The sequence below is a fragment of the Papio anubis genome, chromosome 1 (assembly GCF_008728515.1).
Source record: "Papio anubis isolate 15944 chromosome 1, Panubis1.0, whole genome shotgun sequence".
In the NCBI taxonomy this organism is placed as follows: Eukaryota; Metazoa; Chordata; class Mammalia; order Primates; family Cercopithecidae; genus Papio; species Papio anubis.
In genome coordinates, this window is record NC_044976.1 from 119,554,864 (window position 1) to 119,561,450 (window position 6,587).

Sequence of the window (6,587 nt, forward strand, 5' to 3'; positions counted from 1 at the left end):
CAGCGGAAAACACTAACGCAGTCCCCCACTACCACAAGCTATGCAGTCGAATTCCACACATTTGGAGAAAACACAAGGATCAGTACGTGGAGAGTGTAATGGAATAGCCTCGTTCTGGCAAAACCACCCTCAGAAGCTTATTTTCTCTGCCAGGTAAGTATGAGTTTACATACCTCCGCCCTGCCACAGCCCCACACGCCTCACCCTTTACACACACGGTCACTTGCCCCGCGCACCCTCGAGCCCTCCTAGCCCTGACACACAGCTGGGACTCTCAGGTCCGACCAGCGGTCCTGGACTCGCTCCCACAGCAAGGAAACTCCTTCGTGGCGTAGCAGCCGGTGGCGAAGCGGCAGCCCCTGCGCTGCCTCATCTACATAGAAGTCGCTCTCTCCGTGATGTCACCAACAGTGTCTTTCCCGTCCTACTCTGCTTTTCTGCCCCATCTTCCGCCACTCAGTCGAACAACTTGCTGCCAGAGCCTGCGGGGGCAGTGACGTCTGCCTCTCCTTCCTTTCCCTCCGTTCTCCGCGCCTGATCTTTCCAAAGAAGTGGGTGTTTCTGTTGTAGTTTTTTGGTTTTTGTTTTGAGCCGGAGTCTCGCTCTGTCGCCCAGGCTGGAATGCAGTCGCATGATCTGTACTCCCTGCAACCTCCGCCTCCCGAGTTGAAGCGATTCTCCTGCCTCAGGCTTCTGCATTGCTGGGATTACAGGCGCATGCCACTAAGCCCTGCTAATTTTTGTGTTTTTAGTAGAGACGGGGTTTCACCATGTTGGCCAGGATGATCTCGAACTCCTGACCTCAGGTGATCCGCCCGCCTCGGCCTCCAAAGTGCTGGGATTACAGGCCTGAGCCATCACGCCCGCCCAGAAGCCAGTTCTTAGCCTGTGTTGCCGAGGACCTCTTTGGCAGACAGCTGGAGCCTGTCCACCGTTCTTCAAACGATGACTTGTAATGCGCAGACTAAAACATGTAGGATTACACAGGAAACTGGTTCTCTTCACGTCGTTATCCTTGTGATTAGCATTCCACTTGGAATTGGAAGTCGTTCAATATCAGAGGGAAACCATATCTATGAAACCAGAGAGGCTGCTCAGATGACTGCAAACCAGCCATCCTTACTTGTTTTACCACTAGCACTGTTATAAAGACGGTGGTCCAATTTCATGAATCTTGCAGGGTGTTTTCAAATACAGCAATGTACAGATATGCTGCCAGCAGAGCACACTGGACACTCAGGCATGGTGCTGGAGTTTGTCATCTCTTCCACAGCCTTCTCTAGACCTTAGCACTTACCTCGTGTTAGCGCTTTATGCTCTGCAAAGACAGAAACAAAGTGGTCCAAATTTGGAGGAAAAAAAAATTGAGGGGCAATTTTATTTGAGGTGCTTGACTGATTACTTTCAATCTGTAGAATACAACCCCAAACTTGGACAATACTCCATAGACTCCAAATCTATCAGACCAGTTTTTCCTGTCCTTTACTTTCATATAAATCGAATCATAAAGTGTGTAGTGGGTTTTGGGGGAGTATAACTGCCCAATGGGTTCACGTTGCCTGCTGCCTAGACAGAACCAATTTATTAAGACAGGGGAATTGCAATAAAGAAAGTTACTTACCCAGAGCTGGCTGTGTGGGAGACCAGTTTTATTATTACTCAAGTCAGTCTTCCTGAGCATTCTGGGACCAGAGTTTTTAAGGATAATTTGGTGGGTGGGGGCCAGTGAGTTGGGAGTCTGATTGGTCAGGTCGGAGATGAACTCAGAGGGAGCTAAAGCATCTTCTTGAGCTGGGTCAGTTCCTGGGTGGGGGCCACAAGGTCAGATGAGCTGGTTTATCCATCTGGGTGGTGCCAGCTGATGCATTGAGTGCGAGGTCTGCAAAATATCTCACACACTGATCTTATGTTTTACAATAGTGATTTGATCCCCAGGAACAATTTGGGGAGGTTTAGAATCTTGTAACCTGGAGGCTGCATGACTCCTAAACCATCATTTCTAATATCGTGGCTAATTTGTTAGTCCTGCAAAGGCAGTCTAGTCCCCAGGCAGGAAGGGGGTTTGTTTTGGGAAAGGGCTGTTATCATCTTTGTTTCACAGCTAAACCATAAACTAAGTTCCTCTCAAAGTTATTTTGGCCTGTGCCCAGGAATGAACAAGGACAGCTTGGACGTTGGAAGCAAGATGGAATCAGTTAGGTCGGATCTCTTTCACTGTGATAATTGTCCTAGTTATAATTTTTGCAAAGTCGGTCTCAGGAGCAGAGGCATAGGTTTGACTTCTGTCACTCAGTCTTACATCTATGAATTGTTCATGTTATTCATGTGGTTATTTGTTTCTGTGTGTATTCCTTTGTATGAATATAGGCCAACTTATTTATTCTACTGTTGCTGAACATGTTGACCTAAAAGAAAGAGGCTGAAGCACAAAATATAATTTAGAGGTTACTTGAGCCAACATGAAGGCAGCTGCCTGGAAGACTCACTGCCAAGGAACCTTGGATCTGAGCTCCCTTTGGCCTTTGTCACAAGCAGGTTTTTAAAGGTCAAAAGGGGGGACGCACGATGGACTGATAGAAAGGTGCCTGTCCAGAATTCTCATTGATTTTCAGAAATGGCATTGATGAGAGCTTGGCTATCCGTTGTTATACGGCGTGGAATATAGTGTTTGGTGTGGCATTATTAGATTAATTTACAGCTACCTGGGGTGATAGCAAGCAGTTCCAACAGATGAATACGTAGCTCAAAAGGAAGGAATCAGAAAGTGGTTGCTGTCTTGATTTAATGTCTCTCTGATCATGTGAAGTGGCTCACATTCCTCAGATAAAAATTCTTTTAAAAATCTTTCTTCTTGAAAGCACTGATGATCAAAAGCTCAGCCAAGGTGTCCCTCTCTGCCAGGAAGGCTCATTCCCAGATGGTCTTTCCCACACTGAGGGCGGGGGAGGAAATGAGAGAGAGACCTCAGTTAAGTCTACAGCTATCACTTGTTGAATCATCTCTAGTCTTCAGATACCATAAAATCACTTTTCTCAGAAGTAAAACAGGAAATATATAACATTAACAATTTGAATAGAACACATATAATGCACACAAGAATGAGAATCACAAAGAGAATCTGTATGCCAGAACAGTAAGGGAATCTATTCCATTAGGGAGCCAACTAAAAACATTGGGGAAAACATCACATCCCAGTTCTTCTTTCATGATTTCTTGTAGCCAAATGACTTCTAATTTTTTCTAGATGACGTTCTACTTCATGGGAAGTATTTATTTATGTATATGGCAACAAGACGTTGTAACCAGCACACATCCACCTCCCTGCTCGGCTAAATCTACCATCTGAGGTAGGCTGCGGCTCTCCCCTTGTGTGTTCTGGGCTGTGTTGTACTAAGTGGAAGAGGAGGTTGTGGGCAAGCGTTGTGCAGAGATCACAACCAGGTGGGCAGGCGGCTGCTGTCTCCACACTATCACCTGACAATGTACAATTCCTTTTATGAACTCTTGTAAGTGCTGCTGTATCTACCCGTTGTTTTTGTTTTGTTTTGTTTGAGACAGACTCTCTGTCTCCCAGGCTGGAGTGCAGTGGCACGATCTTGGCTCACTGCAACCTCTGCCTCCTGAGTTCAAGCGATTCTCCTGTCACAGCCTCTCAAGTTGCTAAGACTGCAGGTACACGTCACTGTACCCAGCTAATTTTTGTATTTTTAGTAGAGACTGGGTTTCACCGTGTTGGCCAGGCTGGTCTCAAACTCCTGACCTCAGGTGATCCAACCACCTCAGCCTCCCAAAGTGCTGGGATTACAGGCATGAGCCACCGAGCCCACGTTCTACCCATTTTTAAATAAGGCTAATAGTGTCTTTGAAAATATATATCATCTAAAGTGATGCAATTATCTAGTACAACCTTAGCCAGTGAATAAATAGCTTTTTGTAGAGCTGTGAAAGAGGCTACAATTTCATCAGCAATATTTCTTTCTTTCTTTTATTTTTCTTTCTTTTTTTTTTTTTTTTAAGACACGGTCTTGCTATGTTGCCCAGGCTAGATTGCAGTGGTGCAGTCTCGGCTCACGGCAGTCTCAACCTCCCTCACTCAAGCAATCCTCCCACTTCAGCCTCCCAAGTAGCTGGGACTACAGACATGCACCACTATGCCTGGCTAATTTTGGTTTGTGTTTGTTTGTTTGTTTTGTTTGTTTGTTAAGAGATAGGGTCTCGCTATCTTGCTCAGGATGGCCCAAATTCCTGAGCTCAAACAATCCTCCCACCTGAGCCTCTCAAAGTGCTGGGATTACAAGCATAGGCCACCAAACCTGAACTCTTTATTTTTCTTTCAGAGAGACAGAGTGGCTCTGTTGCCCAGGCTGGAGTGCAGTGTCGCCATCATAGCTCACCGCAGGCTGGAACTCCTGGGTTTCAATGATCCTTCCACCTCAGCCTCTGAATCACTAGGATTATAGGCCAGAGCCACCATGCCCAGTTTTTATCAGCAATATTACCTGAGGCTAAAGAAGGATTTCTAACCATGGGAAGCAACATCCCATCAAAGCAAAAGAGTGTTCTCCCAAAAATGTATGGAGCTACTTTATTAATGTCCAGGCAGGTAATTAGCAAATTTTCCCCCAACAGGATCTCCATCTATTAATAAAATAGAGTGGTGGGCATGCCTAGTGAAAAGTTTGAGGATACTCTTCCAATTTTTTTGTTTGTTTGTTTTGTTGGTTGGTTGGTCGTTTTTTTGAGATGGAGCCTCTCTCTGTCTCCTAGGCCGAAGTACAGCGGCATGACCTTGGCTCACTGCAACATCTGCCTCCTGGGTTCAAGTGATTCTCCTACCTCAGCCTCCTGAGTAGCTGGGAGTACATGTGAACACCACCATACCCAGATAATTTTTGTATTTTCAGTAGAGATGGGGTTTCACAATGTTGGCCAGGCTGATCTGGAACCCGTGACCACAGGTGATCCACCCGCCTCGGTTTCGCCATTCATCCAATGTTGAGTTTCTTCAGAGCTATATATAGGGGTGACCAAATATCCTAAAAGACATTGCACTTCATCATTCCATGCCTTTAGATATTTAAGGGCCATGGATGGTGATCTCCTCCAGAGACAAAATAAATGCTGGTGCAGAACAGGTAAGTGTAGTATAATTTGGGTACATCAGCTTTTGGCATTTCAACCATGGTCAGACATGTTAGAGCAAGAGGGCAGGTTGCATCCTGATAGCAGGAGGGAGTGTTTTTCTCTTAACTTTCCAATAGCATCATGGTGTTCACCATTGTCATTTCAGAGTGAGGCAACAATTTTTTGTTTGTTTGGTTTTGTTTTTGATTTTTGTTTTTTTTCAGCCGGGGTCTCACTGTTGCCCAGGCTGGAGTGCTGTGGCAAGATCACAGCCCAGTACAGTCTTGATCTCTTGACCTTCAGGGCTCCATGAATCATCTTACCTCAGCCTCCCAAGTGCTGGAGTTACAGGCACACACCACCACACCCAGCTTATTTATTTACTTTCTGAGACAGGGTCTCACTCTGTTGCCCAGTCTGGAGTGCAGTGGTGTCATCAGGATTCACTGCAGGCTCGAACCCCTGGGCTCAAGTCATCCTCTCACTTCATGCTCCTAAGTAGCTGGGACTAAAGGTGGGCACCACCATGCCCAGCTAATTTTTGTATATTTTGTAGAGACAGGGTTTCATCATTTTGCCCAGGAAGCTAGTCTCAAACTCCTGGACTCAAGTGATCCTCCTGCCTCGGCCTCCCAAAGTGCTGGGATTACAGGCAGTTATTTTGACGGTACAATTATGATGGGTTAAACTGAGACATGGGGCTGGAAGGTTAGGATGAGTCAGACAGATTCGAAAAACAGGTTTTGCCTGATGTGACCCTGATTTGCATTGTCAGTGCAATAAGGAGGAATACTGGTGAAATTTAGCACAAGATGTACCAATGGATCATTATGGTCAAAAATGGTTGGTGGTTTAAGGTGGCAAACTCAGCACCTTGTCAAATTTCCCACAGTGGCAATGGTTTGTGAGATTCTGATCAGAGAATTATCCTTCCCTGCTGTAATCAAATTAATTAGGGAGAGTAAAACAGAAATCTGACCATAGGCATTTTGCTATATATGTACATGCATGCATGTATATGTATATACACATACATGCAATAGAACTAGTGTGCCATATCTTAAGATAATATACATATAAGGTGATTTTACCAAAACTACCAAGAGAGAACCCCTACAACTTAAAGGAGCCTTAACGGCATATGTATTCCAGTCAATAGAAAAAGAGACCAACTCTTTCAGTTGCAGTAAGCACTGGAATTGTGAATAACTGGTTATACAGCTGGTATGTTTGGCAAAAGTGGACTGCAACAGATGTCAGCTACTTGCCATCTTGGTCAGGAATATTGCAGGTCACCTTTAAGTGAAAACCTCCACTGACAGATGTCCACTCTGGTAGGGATATGAGAAACATGAATCTGTGTGTCAATGCCCTTATGTTTACTGCCACAGAGATTGGGCAATAATACCTGCTGTGAGCCAGGTGCCATGGCCCACACTTCTGGTCCCAGCTACTTGGGAGAC

General features: G+C 45.4%; 1 non-coding gene across 1 annotated transcript; it reads right to left on the reverse strand.

The window, feature by feature from the left end:
- LOC116271846 lies at nucleotides 1-161 on the reverse strand. Its single transcript, XR_004180601.1, has one exon. It is a non-coding gene; the product is annotated as a U1 spliceosomal RNA (small nuclear RNA).
- Between the last annotated feature and the right edge of the window lie 6,426 nt (nucleotides 162-6,587).